Raw genomic sequence first — 22,519 nt, 5'->3', positions numbered from 1 at the left:
GTAACAGAATGACTAATTTACACTGTGCCCTATACTGCGCTTGGTCTGAGGGGTGAAAATTTCTCTCATTTTTTTATTTGATTCGTGTTGATGCTATATTGCTTCAATAGATGATTGCATCATAACCAGTATTCATTTGAGAAATGTATGCAGTACAGATAGACATTAATAGTTTGACCTGATAATCATTACAGCATTATAGTTGCAGAGGAGTCAAGGTTGGAGAAAGTATGGCAGGATACTTGACTTCAGAATTTCTAGATCAATATGTCAAGAAACCAATGTCAAGAGCAAATAATTTTAGATTTAGTATTGTTAAATAAGAAAAGTGTAATGAATAACCTTGCAGTAAAAGAACCTCTGAGAAAGAGTGATTATAACATGATAGAATTTTGTATTAAGTTTACAAGTGATTTTGTTAACTCAAAAACAAAAGTCTTAAATCTGAACAAAGCACACTACATAGATATTGGGGTGAATTGTCTATGGTGGATTGAAAAACGTCATCGAAGATATGATGACAGAAAAGCAACAATTAAAGAAATGATGCATGAATCCCTCATGGACTAAAACCGCCAAAGAAAAGTGGCCAAATGATGGTTGACAAAATAAATTAAAACTAGTATTAAATTAAAGGAAGAGGCTTAGAACATAGAGCATAGAACATAGAACAGTACAGCACAGAACAGGCCCTTCGGCCCACGATGTTGTGCCGAGCTTTATCTGAAACCAAGATCAAGCTATCCCACTCCCTATCATCCTGGTGTGCTCCATGTGCCTATCCAATAACCGCTTAAATGTTCCTAAAGTGTCTGACTCCACTATCACTGCAGGCAGTCCATTCCACACCCCAACCACTCTCTGCGTAAAGAACCTACCTCTGATATCCTTCCTGTATCTCCCACCACGAACCCTATAGTTATGCCCCCTTGTAATAGCTCCATCCACCCGAGGAAATAGTCTTCGAACGTTCACTCTATCTATCCCCTTCATCATTTTATAAACCTCTATTAAGTCTCCCCTCAGCCTCCTCCGCTCCAGAGGGAACAGCCCTAGCTCCCGCAACCTTTCCTCATAAGACCTACCCTCCAAACCGGGCAGCATCCTGGTAAATCTCCTCTGCACTCTTTCCAGCGCTTCCACATCCTTCTTATAGTGAGGTGACCAGAACTGCACACAATATTCCAAATGTGGTCTCACCAAGGTCCTGTACAGTTGCAGCATTACCCCACGGCTCTTAAACTCCAACCCCCTGTTAATAAAAGCTAACACACTATAGGCCTTCTTCACAGCTCTATCCACTTGAGTGGCAACCTTTAGAGATCTGTGGATATGGACCCCAAGATCTCTCTGTTCCTCCACAGTCTTCAGAACCCTACCTTTGACCCTCTAATCCACATTTAAATTAGTCCTACCAAAATGAATCACCTCACATTTATCAGGGTTAAACTCCATTTGCCATTTTTCAGCCCAGCTTTGCATCCTATCTCTGTCTCTTTGCAGCCTACAACAGCCCTCCACCTCATCCACTACTCCACCAATCTTGGTGTCATCAACAAATTTACTGATCCACCCTTCAGCCCCCTCCTCTAAGTCATTAATAAAAATCACAAAGAGCAGAGGACCAAGCACTGATCCCTGCGGCACTCCGCTAGCAACCTGCCTCCAATCTGAAAATTTTCCATCGACCACCACCCTTTGTCTTCGATCAGACAGCCAGTTACCTATCCAATCGGCCAACTTTCCCTCTATCCCACACCTCCTCACTTTCATCATAAGCCGACCATGGGGGACCTTATCAAACGCCTTACTAAAATCCATGTATATGACATCAACTGCCCTACCTTCATCAACACACTTAGTTGCCTCCTCAAAAAATTCTATCAAATTTGTGAGGCACGACTTGCCCTTCACGAATCCGTGCTGACTATCCCGGATTAATCCGCATCTTTCTAAATGGTCGTAAATCCCATCTCTAAGGACCTTTTCCATCAATTTACCAACCACCGAAGTAAGACTAACCAGTCTATAATTACCAGGGTCATTTCTATTCCCTTTCTTAAACAGAGGAACAACATTCGCCATTCTCCAGTCCTCTGGCACCATCCCCGTGGACAGCAAGGACCCAAAGATCAAAGCCAAAGGCTCTGCAATCTCATCCCTTGCCTCCCAAAGAATCCTAGGATACATTTCATCAGGCCCAGGGGACGTATCGACCTTCAGTTTATTCAAAACTGCCAGGACATCCTCCCTCCGAACATCTATTTCCTCCAGCCTATTAGCCTGTAACACCTTCTCTTCCTCAAAAACATGGCCCCTCTCCTTGGTGAACACTGAAGAAAAGTATTCATTCATCACCTCGCCTATCTCTACTGACTCCATACACAAGTTCCCACTACTGTCCTTGACCGGCCCTAACCTCACCCTGGTCATTCTTTTATTCCTCACATAAGAGTAAAAAGCCTTGGGGTTTTCCTTGATCCGACCCGCCAAGGACTTCTCGTGTCCCCTCCTAGCTCTCCTAAGCCCCTTTTTCAGCTCATTCCTTGCTAACTTGTAACCCTCAATCGAGCCATCTGAACCTTGTTTCCTCATCCCTACATAAGCTTCCCTCTTCCTTTTCACAAGACATTCCACTTCTTTCGTGAACCATGGTTCCCTCACTCGGCCATTTCCTCCCTGCCTGACAGGGACATACCTATCAAGGACATCCAGTATTTGTTCCTTGAAAAAGTTCCACTTTTCATCAGTTCCTTTCTCTGACAGTTTCTGTTCCCAACTTATGCCCCCTAATTCTTGCCTAATCACATCATAATTACCTCTCCCCCAATTGTAAACCTTGCCCTGCCGTACGGCCCTATCCCTCTCCATTGCAATAACAAAAGACACCAAATTGTGGTCACTATCTCCAAAGTGCTCTCCCACAACCAAATCTTATAAGGTTGTCAAAAAGAATACTGGGAGGATTTTAGAATTCGGCAAAGGATGATCAGAAGTTAATAAAGAGAAAGTAATGGTGATGTGAGAATAAAATAGCAAGAGAAAGACACAAAGAGATCAGCAAAGGTGAACATCTGCTCCTTACAGGCAGAGACAGGTGAAGTAATAATGGAGGATAAGAAATGGCAGCGACCCTACACAAAAAATATTCCAGGAATAGTGAAGAACCAACAGTCTCATGAGAATAAGGAAGGTAAATATATTTTTATGAGTAAAGAAATAAGACTGGGGAAACATATACCCTGCACCTGATAGCCTTAGTGTCAGGAGGACAAGCAGGGTAAATATGAGGGGAGTAGGGCCTGGGTGGGATTGTGGTCGGTGCAGATTCAATGGGCCGAATAGCCTCCTTCTGCACTGTAGGGATCCTATAATTCTATGATTGCTTTTGATCTTCCAGAGATTCCAGACTCTTTGATTCTAGAATGGTTCCCCTGGATTGGAAGGTAGCAAATATTACTCTGTTATTTAAGAAAGCAAGAAGAGAGATTAACCTGACATCAGTTGTCAGGAAAATGCAAGAAACTATTAATAGGCGCATGGTAATTATTTTAAAATGTTTGGCAAATCTCTAATTGTTGTAAAAAAAATGTTTGAAAAGGACTTTTAAAAGTTTGCATCATTGTAAAGGGATCAATTATAATTTTCTTGGATCATAAGAAACATATTGGTCTAAGTGACCTCATAACCTTTGACCCAGAAGCAAAGGTCAATGGAAGGAAGTTACGAGAAGAAGGACTGTGGCCAGAAAACGAAGGAGAGCTGCCAGAGCTGGAGGATAAAGGTGGTCAGCACACTGATACAGACACAAAGAAGAAACAAAGAGGGACACAGAATTCCTGGGAGAAGAAGCTAGTAAAGCTCTCTATGGACAGGTCAATTTTCAATTGGCAGTAAGAAGAAAAATAGAATTCCAGAAGCCTTTGGAGAAGCAATGTACAAGCGAGCTAAAAGGGACTGAATCCTAAGAGCGGTATGAATAGTTCAGGCATGACCTTTTGGCTAAGATCAAGTGTAGTATGGATCGGCTGCACTTGGTTGAGGTCATTAGGTTACATTGAAGCTTCATATGTTTCATATGAAGCAATTTTTTAAAGCGGCATCTCGGCCTTTTGGCTAAGATGCAAATGAGCCCAAGTCTTGGAGGAGGAACCTCCCCCTTCTCCAATCAGCTTGGCTCATGTAGATCAGGCCCAGGACAGGGTGGTTTGGTCACTGCCCTGTCTTGTCAGCCTGGACCTGAAATGTCTCAACTTGTTGAGACTTTGAATTGGATTTGATTTGATTGAATTGGAAAAGTATATTAAAAAAATAAAAAAAAGGAACTGAGAATTTGTCTTAGAGGATTGATCATGAACTGGGTATTGCCGGTTGGCTGGTTGAAAAGAGTGACATGACCTGAGTGACAGAGGATTCAGCATTCTGCTCCTTGTTGCTGATTTGAATGAGAATGTACAAGGCATGATCAGTAAGTTTGCAGATGACACTAAAATATTGGTGGTATTGTAGACAGTGAGGAAGGTTATCAAAAATTGCAGCAGAATCTTGATCAGCTGGGGAAGTGGGCTGAGAAATGGCAAATGGAGTTCAATACAGATGAGTGAGAGGTGTTGCATTTTGGAAAGTCAAATCAAGGTAGGACATTCACTGTGAATGGTAGGACCTTAGGGAGTATTGTGGAACAGAGGGACCTTGGAGTTCAGGTGCACGGTTCTCTAAAGGTGGAATTACAGGTAGATAGGGCAGTGAAGAAGGTTTTTGGCATGCTGGCCTTCATCAGTCAGGGCATTGAGTTTAGAAGTTGGGAAGTCATGTTGCAGTTGTATAGGATGTTGGTACAGCTGCACCTGGAGTATTGTGTTCAGTTTAGGTCACCTTGCTACAGGAAAGATGTTATTAAATTGGAGAGAGTGCAGAAGAGATTTACTAGGATGTTGCCAGGACTCAAGGGACTGAGTTAGAGGGGGGGAATTGGACAGGCTAGGACTTTTTTCTTTGGAGTTTAGGAGACTAAGGGGTGATCTTATAGAGGTGTATAATCTCTATATCATGAGAGGCATGGATAACCCAAAATCATGAGAGGCATGGATAGGGTGAATGCACTCAGTCTTTTTCCCAGGATTGGGGAATTGCGAACTGGAGGGCATAGGTTTAAGAAGGGAAAGAATTAATGGGAACCTGAGGAGCAACTATTTTACACAGAGGGTGGCACGTATGTGGAATGAGCTGCCGGAGGAAGTGGTTGAGGCAGGGACATTGACAACATTTAAAAGGCATTTGGACAGATAAATGGATAGGAAAGGTTTAGAGGGATAGGGGCCAAATGCAGGCAAATGGGGTTAGCTTAGATGGGCATTTTGGTCAGCATGGACCAGTTTGAGCTGAAGGGCCTGTCTCCATGCCGTACATTCTATGATTCTATAATCATGTCTGGGTACTTTGGATGGAATGTGGCTGCGAGTGAACACTACTCTAAGGTCAAATTGATGGAGTGGGAAAATGAGAGATCCTACATACCAGAGGCTAAATCAAAGAACTTTGGATGACATGGGGGCCCGTGGTTCTGTGGGGTGTACCCTTGTTAAATCCACTATTTAGAGTAAAATTCATTGAGTGAAATTGCCTTTCACTTCATGTTTTGTTTACTTTGATTCTGACTCGTGTTAAAAGTTACAAAGAGTGAAATCCTGTTCAGTAAATTCCTTAATCTGACAGTCATTTTATAAAATTGATTATTTTGGTTTATCCTCTTCCCATGGAGATAGTAACAAGAGCTGTGAGGAGGACATAAGGAGACTGCAAAAGGATTTAAACAGGTTAAGTGAGTGGGCAAGAACATGGCAGATGGGATATCATGTGGAGAACTGTGAAGCTATCCATTTAATTTAGTCATCCTCCATCCAGTTTAGTTAAGTTTCCTTTGAGGTTTTGTTTTAGTTTACAGTGCCCCACTATTTCACCCCCTCTCATTTTTGTTTAATTTACTGATTATTTGTTTAATTAAAAAGAGTATAAAGAAAGATTTCTGCTACCACTGTGCATCATGAGGGGCTGGAGTGGATCATCACCTCAGTAAAAAGATTTTGGTTTAATTAGTTAAGTTTCTTTCTGATGTTTTGTTTTAGTTACAGTGCCCCACCAGGGGATGTCGACCCCCCCCCACCCCTCATTTGTTTAATTTACTGATTATATATACTCTTTTAATAAAATGAATAAAGAACCATATGCACCATAGAAAGCATTCTTTCTGGTTGTATCACAGCTTGGTATGGCTCCTGCTCTGCCCAAGACTGCAAGAAACTATAAAGGGCCGTGAATGAAGCCCAATCCATCACTCAAACCAGCCTCCCATCCATTGACTCTGTCTACACTTTCCGCTGCCTCAGAAAGGCAGCCAGCATAATCAAGGACCCCACGCACCCCGGACATTCTCTCTTCCACCTTCTTCTGTCGGGAAAAAGATACAAAAGTCTGAGGTCACATACCAACCGATTCAAAGAGAGCTTCTTCCCTGCTGCTGTCAGACTTTTGAATGGACGTATCTCGCATTAAGTTGATCTTTCTCCACACCCTAGCTATGACTGTAACACTACATTCTGCACTCTCTCATTTCCTTCTCTATGAACGGTATGCTTTGTCTGTATAGTGCGCAAGAGACAATACTTTTCACTGTGTGTTAATACATGTAACAATAATAAATCAAATCAAAAGAAAGACTTGCCATTACCGGTGGGCATCACAGGGGCTGGGGTGCATCATCATTGCCAGGGACACCATTTTGATTTGTCACTTCATATTGACTGATTTTTCTTGATTGTTACAGATGAATTTTCTAAGAGAGCCGGCTTTTTTTGCCCTCTCAGCCTGGAGTTCAGGTTGCCCCTGCTCAGCCGATGACCTCGCTGTTGTTCTGGCTCACTGGCTATGGTATGGCCTTGCTCTTGGTTGCCCAGCCCTCCTCAGCCCTGGTTGGGGTTCAAGTTGCCCCTGCTCACTCAACGACCTCGCTGTTCTGCTGACTCACTGGCTGCCTGCCTGGCTATCTAGCCTCCCCATCGCTTCAGCTCGTTGCCCAGCCCTCTTCAGCCATGTTGTCCTGGTCGAGTCACCCACTGTTCCCCTTGACGACAGCCGGCACCTCTTCAGTCCTCACACCTCACCTCTGCTCGACAACAACCTCGGGAAACGTGCTGCCTCACTCCCTGGCTGCCTCGCCTGCTGCCTGACTGGCCTCCACCAATCAGAGCCCAGTGTTGCTCTGCATTCATTACAAGAAGTATAAATGAGCCAATCAGCAAATACAAAACTCTCAGGTTTTGATTTTGATTTGATTTGATTTATTATTGTCACATGTATTTGTATACAGTGAAAAGTATTGTTTCTTGCGCGCTATACAGACAAAGCATACCATTCATAGAGAAGGAAATGAGAGAGTGCAGAATGTAGTGCTACTGTCATAGCTAGGGTGTCGAGAAAGATCAACTTAATGCAAGGTAGGTCCATTCAAAAGTCTGACAGCAGCAGGGAAGAAGCTGTTCTTGAGTTGGCTGGTACGTGATCTCAGACTTTTGTATCTTTTTCCTGGCGGAAGAAGGTGGAAGAGAGAATGTCCGGGGTGCGTGGGGTCTTTAATTATGCTGGCTGCTTTGCCGAGGCAGCGGGAAGTGTAGACAGAATCAATGAATGGGAGGCTAGTTTGCGTGATGGATTGGGCTACATTCACGACCTTTTGTACTTCCTTGTGGTCTTGGGCAGAGCAGGAGCCCATACCAAACTGTGATATAACCAGAAAGAATTCTTTCTATGATTGGTGCCCCAAAAGCCAGCATGAGGATTCCCCCAATTGGATGCGGCCCTGTGGCTAAGCATGATGCGCTTCATTGTAAGTCTGCTTCTGCAGTGTACGCAAGAGTCAGACAATCGCAGGAGATATGAGGAGCATTGCTCTATCCTAACCACAAGTCATCATCATCCTCTGCAGCGTCTGGTTATTGGGCTTCCATACCCTGCCCATGAAAGGAGTGATCAGCAAGGGGACCTCCTGCTGGCAGCACACAAGTAATAAGTTCGCATAACGCATGGGGGGACATATCTGTCCACCCTAGTCCTGGTCATCGCCAAAGCGAGAGGCTAACAGCGCATCCTGATCCATTCAGGTCCTGGCCATTGCCTAAGGTCCTTCCTCCACCTCCTCCAGGGTTTGCCCCTCGCCACCCTCCTTGACTTCCTCCTCATCTGAGGAGATGTGGCGGTCGTCCATCTCCTCATCATCCAGCTCCTCACTCCGTTGCAGCGCCAGGTTATGGAGGGCGCAGCACACCACCACAATGCGTGAAATCCTCTGGCATTGCACTGGAGGGCACCCCTGACTGGTTCAGGCACAAAAGCGGCATCTTCAGCAGGCCAATCGTCTGCTCCACCAGCACCCGTGTCCAGCATGAGCCTCATTGTAATGAGTCTCAGTGGGTGTATGTGGCCACGTCCTAAGGGGGTATCCTTTGTCCCCGAGGAGCCATCCCTCCAGCCACTGCTTTGCTAGCATCTGAGAATGGCCAAGGATGTAGCTATAGTGGATGCTCCCTGGGAACCGGGCACCCCTGCATATTGCACTTGGCATTGTCCCAGACGATCTATACATTGAACGAGTGGAATCCTTGCGGTTGATGAAGACTGCCCTATGTCACCATAGGGATCACAGAGCCATGCACTTGGAGCAGGCCAGCCTCTGGGAGAAGCCCTTGGCGCTGGCATCCTGGCTAGCCTGATCACAGTCAAAGTTTATGTTGTTATGCACCCTCGCAAACAGCATTTTGGTCACTTCTTTGAGACACCTATGTGCAACGGACTGGGAGGTGCCGCAGAGGTCTCCCCATGCAGTCCTGAAATGAGTCATTAGCATAAAAGTTGCGGCTGTGAATTTCAGGGCCATAGATAATGGGTAACCTCCCAGCCCATGTGGCACCAACTCCTGTATGACCTAGCACAGGTGGTCCACTGTCCCTTGGCAGAGATGCAATCATCAGCAGCACTGGTTCTCTGTCATCTGGAGGTATGTTGTTCTCCTCCATAGAAACTATAGAAACCATAGAAACCCTACAGTGCAGAAGGAGGCCATTCGGCCCATCGAGTCTGCACCGACCACAATCCCACCCAGGCCCTACCCCCACATATTTTACCCGCTAATCCCTCTAACCTATGCATCCCAGGACTCTAAGGGGCAATTTTTTTAACCTGGCCAATCAACCTAACCCGCACATCTTTGGACTGTGGGAGGAAACTGGAGCACCCGGAGGAAACCCACGCAGACACGAGGAGAATGTGCAAACTCCACACAGACAGTGACCCGAGCCGGGAATCGAACCCGGGACCCTGGAGCTGTGAAGCAGCAGTGCTAACCACTGTGCTACCGTGCCGCCCGGTAGACCTGTGTCCGGTGGTGTCACTTCCGAGCCACTTCAATGTGTGGTCCTGCCCCAGTAACTCGGCAGGCCCTGCCACCCCCTCCGCACGCTGACATCCTCTCTCCTGGTCCACAGCAAGCAGAGGTACGACCAGCTCCACTGGCTCCATAAACCTAACACCCGAGGAACTGGAAGGGAGGAACCATTACTCTATCGAGATATGGGGCATCCACCTTTTGGGAGTGCCTTTCCAAAGAGCTTAACTCCCTTACTCTCACACATAATGGCCATATCCCCACTCAAGCCTCTCCTGGCATGTGACAGATGGGTATCTACCTTGGATAGCCTTAGTGACATGAAGAACACACCCAAGGTGAGGACGTATATGTGTACATTGACGGTAGGTTGTGGGGGGGGGGGGGGGGGGGGGGGGTTGCTGAAACACTACCACAAAACTTATGGTTCCAGGGCTGCCTGCTGAGCTGTTCACTTTGCCCCTTGCAATGGAGGTTAAACCTGTATCACCTCTCTCTTATTGAGAGCTGAGCATGGAGTTCAATGCTTGGGGGCTCAGCTCACAACTTTTTTGAGTTGAACTGATTAAACTTAATCAAATAAACAGAGGGATCAAGTAAAAGGGGAAGCCCGTTAAAGGGACACTGCCCAAAACAAAGACAAGTCACAACTGAAACTTAAAACATTAAACAAACAGGGCTCAGCTCCCAAAGGGTTAACTAGTGGGTGCCAATCATTGGCAGAAATTCATTACAATAGTAATGGGCATAATTGACTTATCAAGGAAGGGTCAGGGTTGTTATTAGGGAAGTGGGTTCCTCCTGTGGCCTTGTGGTATAGGCCACTGAACTGGTAAACCACAGAAACCCAAGAGCAATGCCCTGGGGCCCCTGGCTCAAATCCCACCACGGTAGATGATTTCAATAAAAAAAATCATCCTGTGGTAGGCAGGGGTGAGCTGAAAAAATGAAGGGGGCAATGTCGTGGTAATATCACTGGACTAGTAATCCGGAGGGCCAGGCTAATGATCCAGGGGCAAAGGTTCAAATCCCACCACAGTAGCTGGTGGAATTTAAATTCAACTCATTAAACTGGAATTGAAAAGCTAGTCTCAGTAAATGGTGACCATGAAACAACAACAATGATTGTTATAAAAGCCCATTTGGTTCATTATTGTCTTACACGGGTCAAGTTCTGGTCTTAAACCAGCTGATTGCTGCTGTGTTGTTGTACTGGCTGGTTACTTTGACCCGTCCCCCTGAGTTTGTTGCAAAAATCCAGAGAACGCTTGTACAGTTCTGGGACAAAAGACTGCCCTGGGTCACTGCTAAGGTTCTGAGTCTTCCACTTTGGGAGGGTGGTCGGGCACTGGTGTGCCTCCACACCCGGGGGACCACCTTCCGTCTTCAGACTCAGCAGCGATACCTCTACCTTGAGCTCCCTCCTTGATGGTGTGTCCTGGCAACGTATATTTTTCATCAGGTGCACGGCCTTTGTAACCCCTTGCAGGCATTGCCCATCTTTTACCAGGACCTACTCAAAGTCTGGAACATGGTCACCTCGTGCTGCGGTGCTCCCCGTCTGGAGTAGCGGCCGCCATCAGGGAGCTCTATTCAGGAATCCGCACCTCCACCGATACCATTTCAGGTGGCTAGCAGAGGGTGAGCAGGGTAAGCAGGATCAGGGACGCACTGAGTGGCAGAGGAGTGGCAGTATGACACCTCACAAGTTGGCGCATCACACGGCGGTGGATGTCCAAGTCATGGCCAATGCCATCCATGACCTCAAAATGGCGTGCTCGGACTCAATGGCACTCGTGGTCTTGGGATGGCGCAGCTGTATCGTGAACTCTCGTCTGAGCGCACACCTGCTTGGATGGAATTTCACTGTCCCCAAGCTCCAAACCCCTGCTCAGGAGCCGGAGCCCAAGCTGCCTCAAGAAATGCTCTCCGTGCCCTTGCGCACAGAACAGAGGGATCTCCTGTATGGGCTGCTGCTGCACACCCTTCACTTCCTTGCCTTCACCCAGTCAAGCCTCAGTGCACCCTGTTGCCATCCGGTGGCGGAGGTCCCCAGTGGCGGTCCCTCTACAGAAGAGTCCTTCCCTTTAACATCACAGCCCTGGGGTGGAGGGTGCTGCACACAGCGGTCCCATAAAGCTGTAGGTTTCATTGGTTCATGGACTCCCAAGAAGCCTGCCCTTTTTGCAGCTTTCTGGAGTCTGTGCACCATGCTCATGTAGGTTGTTTTGGACTCTACCCCCTTTTCAGTTATTTAAAAAGCCTGTTGTTATAGTTTTGTTTGCACTTCAGCCCCATTCTCCAGATAGACAAACACTCAGTGCGGAGAGAGGCAAGAAAGGAGGAGGACTTCCTCGTGAACCTGGTGGGCGGCACAGTAGCACAGTGGTTAACACTGCCGCTTCACAGCACCAGGAACCTGGGTTCGATTCCCGGCTTGGGTCACTGTCTGCGTGGAGTTTGCACATTCTCCCCGTGACTGCATGGGTTTCCTCCAAGTGCTCTGGTTTCCTCCCACAGTCTGAAAGACGTGCTGGTTAGGTGCATTGACCCGAACAGGCGCCGGGATGTGGCTACTAAGGGAATTTCACAGTCACTTAATTGCAGTGTTAATGTAAGCCTTACTTGTGACTAATAAATAAACTTTACACTGTTCCTGGGCCTGGTCAAACTCACCATTATCATAGAATCCCTACAGTGCAGAAGGAGACCATTTGGCCCATCAAGTCTGTTCCAACCGCAATCCCTATTCACGTAACCCCACACATTTACTCTGTTAATTCCCCTGACATTAACGGGCAATTTAACATGGCCAATCAACCTAACCCTCACATGCTCAGACTGTGGGAGGAAACCGGAGCACCCAGAGGGGACCCATGTGGACACGTGGAGTGCAGACTCCACACAGACTGTGACCCGAGGCCGGAATTGAACCTGCGTCCCTGGCGCTGTGAGGCAGCAGTGCTAACCACTGTGCCACCGTGCCATTAACAAGTTCGGACAGTGGGCAACCAAGGGGGTGCTCCTCTGCCGCGGCTATATTTGCAGCCGGAGAGGGAACACGCAGTGTCCATGGGCACCGTCAAGGCCTTCCATGCTCGATGGGCACTGTCAGGACAGTGGTGCATTATTGACCCTCTTAATTATGTTTTGGTTTGATGTTCTAAATTTTATTTGTGATTTGTTTTTGTTTAAGGAAATGTTCCTTTAAGGGACTGCCCCTATAATTTGCTCCTCAGTTTGTTTCATTTAGCTGACTTGGTTTTTTTGATTTTGCACCAAAACAGAGCAATCCACAACCTAGGACAATGCTCTGGAGTTCCAGTTTCAAATCCCACCACAGTCAATGGTTAAATTTAAATCTTATAAAATAAACCTGCTGTGATATCGGTCACTGAAATGGTAAAGCACAAATCTAGAGCAATGCCCAGAGGTTTCAGGCTTGAACCCCACGATGGTAGATAGTCAAATTTCAATTTGAATTTGATAAAATCTTCCTGTGACAGGCGAGGACCTGATTTATTTCAAGCCTCCAGATTACACTCAGCTAGATCATTCACTTTATCCTGCAGTCCCTCAGCTCTCATGGATTGTGGATCATACAAGCCTTCCATCTTGTATACCCAGCCACCCACAATATCCCTGATACCCGAGACTCCCAGACCATTGGCAGGGCCCATCCACACTGTTCCTGCCCTACAGCTGCCCCTTGCAGCTTAGGGTGGGGGATAAATGTGACTGGCTTCATCATCCCCGATGTGACAGGGTCCTAATGCCCTCGTGAAGCTAATCACCTCCACATTTCATAGTCCCCCACATTGCCCACCTGATCTGGAGTGCCACCAAACCCTGCCTTGGGACTTCACTGTTGCCCCATGTGCATGTTCCTGTTTCCAGCCACTTCCAGCTGCCAACCCAGAAAGGGAACCCCTCCGAGGAATCATCACCTAAACCCCAGCATGGGAGATCCCAGATGTGCAGAGTTCATACTAAAGCCCTCCCCACCAAAGTGCCAGACCCCTTGCAGACCAGGTGCACCACAATATTGACAATATCAAAGGCATGTGAGCAGCAGACACACACACACACACACCCCCTGGTTGGCAGTGACCGCCGATATCCAAACTGAGGTTGCCAGAGTCACGTTTTTTTGAGCTGTTGTAAACTGTGCCAGCGTGAAGTCACGCTGACATGGTTTAAATATTCAATGAGGGTGGAAGTGATGGCAAGATGGCTTGCTAATGATATTATAATTTATTAAAATGAGGTTCTCGACCTTTCTGGGTGGGAATCTCTTTACTTCATGGGCGAGGGACGTGGAAAATCGGGAATAAGATCTCAGCATCGAGAATCTCCTTACCCGACTCTCGTCAGATTTTAAACTTTAAAGTTTATTTATTTATTAGTCACAAGTTGGTGCACCATCAATCAAGCAAAGTCTAGTTTGTATGCAAGAACAAATAAGCTTTTATTAGCAAAAGACTTGGAGCACACCCATGCCGATGAACTGGTCCAGACTGAGGCAAGGGGGTTGGGAGCAGTCGCCTTTATACCTGGACCAGGGGGGGAGAAGTCTCAGGTAGGGCCGGCAGGGATGTGTCCAGGCATGTCACATATACAGGTAATAAGCTAACAGTCGTTTACCACACAAATAGGCTTACATTAACACTGCAATTAAGTTACTGTGAAAATCCCCGAGTCGCCACATTCCAGCGCCTGTTCGGGTACACTCGGGGGCAATTTAAACATGGCCAATTCACCTAACCAGCACACCTTTCGGACTGTGGGAGGAAACCGGAGCACCCGGAGGAAACCCACGCAGACACAGGGAGAACGTGCAAACTCCACACAGACAGTGACCCAAGCCGGGAATCAAACTCGGGTCACTGGCGCTGTGAGGCAGCAGTGCTAACCACTGTTAGGTTTTGGACTGGATTGCTGTTTACGCTGACAGCGAGAATGGGCTCAAATTTCTGCACAAGAATTTAAATCTGGAGGTTCCTTATTGTTATGGGAGTGGCAAAATTGAATTCCTTTATTCTCTCATTGAGTCTGTGAAAACAGAAGTGCTTTTGGTTTTAAGAATAGGCTCTCAGGATTAAATCAAAAGAATAGCTTGTTCAAACATTCAAACTGGGGGGTGTGGTGGTGAGGATCGCAATTTCACACACAGACAAGTATACAGTAAGGGGATCAGGGAGTGGGATTCTACTTCTGTGAATAACTTAAAAGTTAAAAACAAACAGAAATGGATATCAATTCACATGTTTGCTCGAGTCCAGAAAGTCAAAATCCAGCAAGGGGGGTCTTTCAAGAAGATCCAGTTCCGGTGGGTTCCTGGCTGAAGGCAGAGGTGCAGCATTCCTTTGAAGTTGATGGTGATGCACTGAGATGAGATGATGTACATAAACTTGGTCTGCTTGACAGTTTGTGACTTGCGGCTTCTCGATAAACAGGCATCAAGGAGGGAGGCCTTGTTGCAGGCAGCTGGAGTCCTGCTGTCAGATGTTTGCAGGGTGGGGTTAAATCCCCAGCTTCTGAGTTCTCAACTATATATGAAGATTTCAAAATGGTCACTCGAGTCATGTAACCTCCTCCCCAAAATGATTGCATGAAGGGATGTTTATCATCTGGTGTCTGGATCTGGCTTTTGTTTTGTGGGGGGTTTATAATGACACACTCATTAGCTTCTGAAAGGATCATTATCCATATTGATGACCCTATTCCAGGTAGCTGTTGTCTTGGTAGACCCTGAGAATCATAGAATCACACAGTACAGAAGAGACCCTTCAGCCCATCGAGTCTGCACCGACATGTGTGAGACCCATTTTTCCATTTACCAGCACTTGGTCCATAGCTTTGAATGTTATGTCGTGCCAAGTGCTCATCTGATACATTTTAAAGGTTGTGAGGCAACTCGCCTCTACCACCCTCCAGGCAGCATATTCCAGATTGTCATCACCCTCTAGGTAAAAAGGTTTTTCCCTCACATCCCCCTAAACCTTCTGCCCCTCACCTTGAACCTATGTCCCCTTGTGATTGACCCTTCAACTCAGGGGAACAGTTGCTCCTTTTCCACTCTGTCCATGCCTCCCGCAATCTTGTACACTTCAATCAGGTTGTCCCTTAGTCTTCTCTTCTCCAACAAAAACAACCCAAGCCTATCCAATCTCTCTTCATAACTTAAATGTTTCATCCCAGCCAGCATCCTGGTGAATCTCCTCTGCACCCCCTCCAGTGCAATCACATCCTTCCTACAATGTGGCAACTAGAACTACACAGTACTCTAGCTGTGGCCTTGGACTCTGCTAGTGGAATAAACTTATAAAGATGCCAATGATGTCCACTCCCTTGTGATAGTTACCTTTGAAATTGACCTTGACAATCTCAGGCGTGAGATTCCCCAAGCAACATGGCAAGGTATGCCTCCGGTGCAATCCATATAATACCTTAGTGGTTACTTTCCAATTCCAGATATCAGGGGCAGCACCGTGGCACAGTGGTTAGCACTGCTGCCTCACAGCATCAGGGACTCAGGTTCGATTCCCGGCATGGGTCACTGTCTATGTGGAGTTTGCACATTCTCCCCATGTCTGCATGGGTTTCCTCCAGGTGCTCCGGTTTCCTCCCACAGTCCAAAGATGTGTAACTTAGGTGGATTGACCGTGCTAAATTGCCCCTTAGTGTTAGGGGGAACCCGCCACGGTAAATGCATGGGGTTATGGGGATAGGGGCTGGGTGGGATTGTGGTCCGTGCAGACTCGATGGGCCGAATGGTCTCCTTCTGTACTGTAGGATTCTATGATTCTAGGTGACTTGTTCAACAAAATGTATTTTTAAATAAGCAAAATGATTAAAGTTTGATTTACATATTTTAGAATTTCAGCCATGTCTCTTTGACATGTTATTATTCAATGCTCAGATTTAAATTGCTGGATTGCACTGAAGTGTCACATATTGATGGGCTCCTAGTCTTAACTACTGTTTGGTGCTCAGAAAAAGACAAATGGTTTATAGAAAGTCAGTAGATCTGGAGTTACCCGATTCGGGTATTACTGCATCCCCACTACAAAACCTAACGTTTCTCATCAGATTGTTCATGGAGTGTTAATAGGATCAGGTGATAAAATATGAGAGGAAAAAAGTAAATTGTTTTAAAGTTACACAGACAATTTCTTCATTTTTTTGTCACAAATTAAAAATCCTACTAAAGGACACAGGGGTCACCCTATTATAGGAAGGATATTAGGAAAGAGTGCAGAAAAGATTTACTAGGATGCTACCGGGACTTGATGGTTTGAGTTATAAGGAGAGGCTGGATAGACTGGGACTTTTTTCTCTGGAGCGTAGAAGGCCGAGGGTGATCTTATAGAGGTCTATAAAATCATGAGGGGCATTGATCAGCGAGATAGTCAATATATTTTCCCAAAGGTAGGGGAATCTTAAACTAGAGGGCATAGGTTTAAGGTGAGAGGGGAGAGATACAAAAGTGTCCAGAGGGCCTGTTTTGTTCACACAGAGGGTGGTGAGTGTCTGGAACAAGCTGCCAGAGGTAGTAGTAGAGGCGGGTACAATTTTGTCTTTTAAAAAGCATTTAGACAGTTACATGGGTACGATGGGTATAAAGGGATATGGGCCAAATGCGGACAATTGGGGCTTCGGGCTTTAAAAAAAAGGGCGGGATGGACAAGTTGGGCCGAAGGGCCTGTTTCTATGCTGTAAACCTCTATGACTCTATCCGGTAGAAGCGGCTGAGGGACTTCACTGGTGCATTCTGGGAGAAGTCGGACCAGCAACATTTACCAAGAAGTGGGAAGCAGAAGATCTGGTGTCAAGGAGTGGTAAACCTGAAACTCTACATTAGTGTTTCCCTCCCTCCCTCCTCCTCTATCCAAAAAAAAAGGCCACTGTGAGAAGGCAAAAGTGAAGGTAAGAGTTTTATAAATTTTTTCAAATAATTTAATTGGTGCTCGAAATGTCGGTCAGTGGGGTTAAGTGTTGCACTTGTGAGATGTGGGAGATCTGTGACGATTCCAGCGTCTCGGACAACTATATCTGCAGGAAGTGCACCCAATTGCAGCTCCTTACAGAACGTATGGATAGGTTAGAGCAGCAGATGGATGCACTTAGGAGCATGAAGGAGGCGGAAAGTGTCATAGATAGGAGCTTTAGAGACGTGGTCACACCGAAAGTGCAGGCAGATAGATGGGTGACCGCCAGAAGGGGCAGGCAGTCAGTGCAGGAATCCCCTGTGGTCATCCCTCTCTCTAACAAGTATACCATTTTGGATACCGTTGGGGGAGATGGGCTATCAGGGGATACCAGCAGCAGCAGCCAAAGCTGTGGTACCACGGCTGGCTCTGTTGTTAAGCAGGGAGGGACAAAGAGGACTAGAGCAATAGTTATAGGGGACTCTATAGTTAGGGGTACAGATAGGCGTTTCTGTGAACGTGACAGAGACTCCAGGATGGTATGTTGCCTCCCTGGTGCCAGGGACCAGGATATCTCTGAACAGACAGAAAGCATCCTGAAGGGAGAGGGTGAACAGCCAGAGGTCGTGGTACATATTGGTACTAATGACATAGGCAGGAAGAGTGATGAGGTCCTGCAGCAGCAGTTTAGGGAGTTAGGTAGAAAGTTAAAAAGCAGGACCTCGAGGGTTGTAATCTCAGGATTACTCCCTGTGCCACATGCTAGTGAGGCTAGGAATAGGCAGATAGTGCAGCTCAACACGTGGCTAAACAGCTGGTGTAGGAGGGAAGGTTTCAGATATCTGGACCATTGGGGTCTCTTCCGGGGCAGATGGAACCTGTACAAGAAGGACGGGTTGCATCTAAACTGGAGGGGCACAAATATTCTGGCCGGGAGGTTTGCTAGTGTCACACGGGAGGATTTAAACTAGTTTGGCAGGGAGGTGGGACCCAAAGCAAAGGTGAATTAGCTGAAGCGGAACGAGAGAGTAGGGCCAGTAAGACTCAGAGAAACAGCAGGCAGGGTGGGATTGCAAATCAGAGAGGGTCTGGTGGACTGAAGTGCATTTGTTTCAATGCGAGAAGTGTAACAGGTAGGGCAGATGAACTTAGAGATTGGATTAGTACGAGGAACTATGATGTTGTTGCCATTACAAAGACTTGGTTAAGGGAAGGACAGGATTGGCAGCTTAACATTCCAGGATATAGATGTTTCAGGCGTGAAAGAGGGGGATGTAAAAGGGGTGGGGAAGTTGCACTACTGGTTAAGGAGAATATCGCAGCTGTACTGCGGGAGGACACCTCGGAGGGCTCATACAGCGAGGCAATATGGGTAGAGCTCAGGAATAGGAAAGGTGTAGTCACAATGTTGGGGATTTACTATAGGCCACTCAACTGCCAGCGGGAGATTGAGGAACAGATATGTAGGCAGATTTTGGCAAGATGTAAAAGTAACAGGGTTGTTGTGGTGGGAGATTTTAATTTCCCCTATATTGACTGGGACTCACTTAGTGCTAGGGGCGTGGATGGGGCAGAGTTTGTAAGGAGCATCCAGGAGGGGTTCCTGAAACAGTATGTAGATAGTCCAACTCGGGAAGGGGCCATACTGGACCTGGTATTGGGGAATGAGTCTGGCCAGGTGGTCAATGTTTCAGTAGGGGAGCAGTTTGGGAACAGTGACCACAATTCGGTAAGCTTTAAGGTACTGATGGATAAAGATAAGTGTAATCCTCAAGATAAGGTGCTAAATTGGGGGAAGGCTAATTAAACAATATTAGGCAGGAACTGAAGAATGTAGATTGGGGACAGATGTTTGAGGGCAAATCAACATCTAGCATGTGGGAGGCTTTCAAGTGTAAGTTGATAGGGATTCAGGATCGGCACATTCCTGTAAGGATGAAGGACAAGTATGGCAAGTTTTGGGAACTTTGGATAACGAGAGATATTGTGAGCCTAGTCAAAGTGAAAAAGGAAGCATTTGTCAAAGCTAGGAGGCTGGGAACACATGAAGCAAGTGTGGAATACAAGGAAAGTAGAAAGAAACTGAAGCAAGGAGTAAGAAGAGCTAAAAGGGGTCACGAAAAAGCATTGGCCAGCAGGATTAAGGAAAATCCCAAGGCTTTTTACACATATATAAAGAGCAAGAGGGTAGCCAGGGAGAGGGTTGGCCCACTCAAGGGCAAGGGAGGAAATCTATGTGTGGAGCCAGAGGAAATGGGCGAGGTATTAAATGAGTACTTTGCGTCAGTATTCACCAAAGAGAAGGACTTGGTGGATGATGAGTCTGGGAAAGGATGTGTAGATAGTTTGAGATCAAAAAGGAGGTATTGGGGTTCTTGAGAAACATCAAGGTAGACAAGTCTCCAGGGCCTGATGGGATATACCCCAGAATACTGAGAGAGGCAAGAGAGGAAATTGCTGGGGCCTTGAGAGAAATCTTTGTATCCTCACTGGCTACAGGGGAGGTCCCAGAGGATTGGAGAATAGCCAAAGTTGTTCCTTTGTTTAAGAAGGGTATCAAGAATAATCCAGGTAATTACAGGCCGGTGAGCCTTACATCAGTGGTAGGGAAATTATTGGAGAGGATTCTTCGAGACAGGATTTATTCCCACTTGGAAATAAGTGGACGAATTAGTGAGAGGCAACATGGTTTTGTGAAGGGGAGGTCGTGTCTCACCAACTTGATCGAGTTTTTCAAGGAAGTGACGAAGGTGATTGATGAGGGTAGGGCAGAGGATGTTGTCTACATGGACTTTAGTAAGGCCTTTGACAAGGTCCCTCATGGCAGACTGGTGCAGAAGGTGAAGTTGCATGGGATCAGAGGTGAGCTGGCAAGGTGGATACAAAACTGGCTCGGTCAAAGAAGACAGAGGGTAGCAGTGGAAGGGTGCGTTTCTGAATGGAGGGCTCAGGGATCAGTGCTGGGACCTTTGCTGTTTGTAATATATATAAATGATTTGGAGGAAAATGTAACTGGATTGATTAGTAAGTTTGCGGACAACACAAAGGTTGGTGGATTTGCGGATAGCGATGAGGACCATCAGAGGATACAGCAGGATATAGATCAGTTGGAGACTTGGGCGGAGAGATGGCAGATGGTGTTTAATCCGGACAAATGTGAGGTAATGCATTTTGGAAGGTCTAATACAGATAGGAAATATACAGTAAATGGCAGAACCCTTATGAGTATTGATAGGCAAAGGGATCTGGGTGTACAGGTACACAGGTCACTGAAAGTGGCAATGCAGGTGGAGAAGGTAGTCAAGAAGGCATAAGGCTTGCTTGCCTTCAACGGCCGGGGTATTGAGTTTAATGCCCTGGTATGGAGGGCATTAGCTATGAGGAGAGGTTGGAGAAACTTGGTTTGTTCTCACTGGAGCGACGGAGGTTGCGGGGAGACCTGATAGAAGTCTACAAGATTATGAGAGGCATGGACAGAGTGGATAGTCAGAAGCTTTTTCCCAGGGTGGAAGAGTCAATTACTAGGGGGCATAGGTTTAAGGTGCGAGGGGCAAGTTTTAAAAGAGATGTACGAGGCAGATCTTTTACACGAGAGAGTGGTGGGTGTCTGGAACTCGTTGCCGGGGGAGGAAGTGGAAGCGGATACGGTTGTGACTTTTAAGGGGCGTCTTGACAAGTACATGAATGAGATGGGAATAGAGGGATACGGTCCCCGGAAGCGTAGGGGGTTTTGGTTGAGTCGGGCAGCATGGTCGGTGCAGGCTTGGAGGGCCAAGGGGCCTGTTCCTGTGCTATAATTTTCTTTGTTCTTTGACTCTATGACTCTGGGTGTAGTTGATGACGAGGACACAAAGTTCATCGAAGAGATTAGTGAGATGTAGGTGTGGGACATGATCAGAAATATTTTCATTTACATTTTATAGACATGAAAACCAGATTCAGATTTTCTATAGTGATACATGGTAAGGACAAAAGGGTGATTGTAGATAAAATCATGAAAAAATGGATAGAAACTGGACTGGGAGCATTTGCTAAATTTATGACTGCCAATGGCAGGGTTGTGGGATGGGGAGAACGAGTTTGCCCATGACAAGACGTGTGTGAAAATATTAGTACCGTTGTCATGAACATCGCTGCTGAAAGTTCTTTCAGTGATGGACTCCATGGCCGGAATTTTCTGGCCGTTCATGCCTACGGGATCTTCCAGTCTCGTCGATGGCATACCCCTGCCATAGGTTTCCCAGCAGTGAGGGGGCATTCAACAGGAAACCTCTTTGCACTGCAACTTTCTCCTCTTTCTTTTTTAATTATGTTATCGCCTTTATCTCATACTTCATTTTTCTATCTGAGTATTCAAAATATTAATACAAAAGCAAAATATTGCAGATGCTGGAAATCTGATATTCGAAGAAAAAATGCTGGAAAAACTCAGAAAATCAGGCAGCATCTTTGGAGAGAAACAGTCAACATTCATGTTGTTGCCCGATCCATCACGCAAACCAGCCTTCCATCCATTGACTCTGTCTACACTTCCCACTGCCTCGGCAAAGCAGCCAGCATAATCAAGGACCCCACGCACCCCGGGGATTCTCTCTTCCACCTTCTTCCGTCGGAAAAAAGATAAAAAAGTCTGAGGTCACATGCCAACCCGACTCAAGAACTCCCTGCTGCCATCAGACTTTTAAATGGGCCTACCTTGCTTGAAGTTGATCTTTCTCTGCACCCTACCTATGACTGTAACACGACATTCTGCACTCTCTCCTTTCCTTCTCTATGAACGGTATGCTTTGTCTGTATAGTGTGCAAGAAACAATACTTTTCACTGTATACTAATACATGTGACAGTAATAATAAATCAAGTCAAATCAAAATGTTGATGACCATTTCAAACTATTAAATCTTTTATGAACGAGATAATTTATTTGCGAGCTGTGTTTTTAAGGAAATCAATGTTGCCTTTATACAGTTTACATTTATATTGTATCTTTTACATTTTTTTAAGTCAATAGCTCAGGTTTTGCGACAGCTGGGACTGAAGCTATTAGGGCTTATTATTATTATGGTGAAAATCAGATTTTTGGCATCCACATGTGCACAGTAAAGGATGGAAACCTGCATTTCCCGATTCTCTCTGCATTTCCCAATTCTCTCT

General features: G+C 46.2%; 1 long non-coding RNA gene across 1 annotated transcript; it reads left to right on the top strand.

Moving 5' to 3' along the window:
• The first annotated feature begins 3,725 nt into the window (after window positions 1–3,725).
• On the top strand, window positions 3,726–22,280 carry LOC144499772 (uncharacterized). The gene is made up of 3 exons (XR_013498892.1): window positions 3,726–3,973; window positions 17,182–17,365; window positions 21,718–22,280. It is a non-coding gene; the product is annotated as an uncharacterized LOC144499772 (long non-coding RNA).
• Window positions 22,281–22,519: the final 239 nt, after the last annotated feature.

This window comes from Mustelus asterias, chromosome 10 (assembly GCF_964213995.1).
Source record: "Mustelus asterias chromosome 10, sMusAst1.hap1.1, whole genome shotgun sequence".
Lineage (NCBI taxonomy): Eukaryota > Metazoa > Chordata > Chondrichthyes > Carcharhiniformes > Triakidae > Mustelus > Mustelus asterias.
Note: the sequence above shows the minus strand (reverse complement) of the source record. Positions and strands in the feature narration are given on the sequence as shown.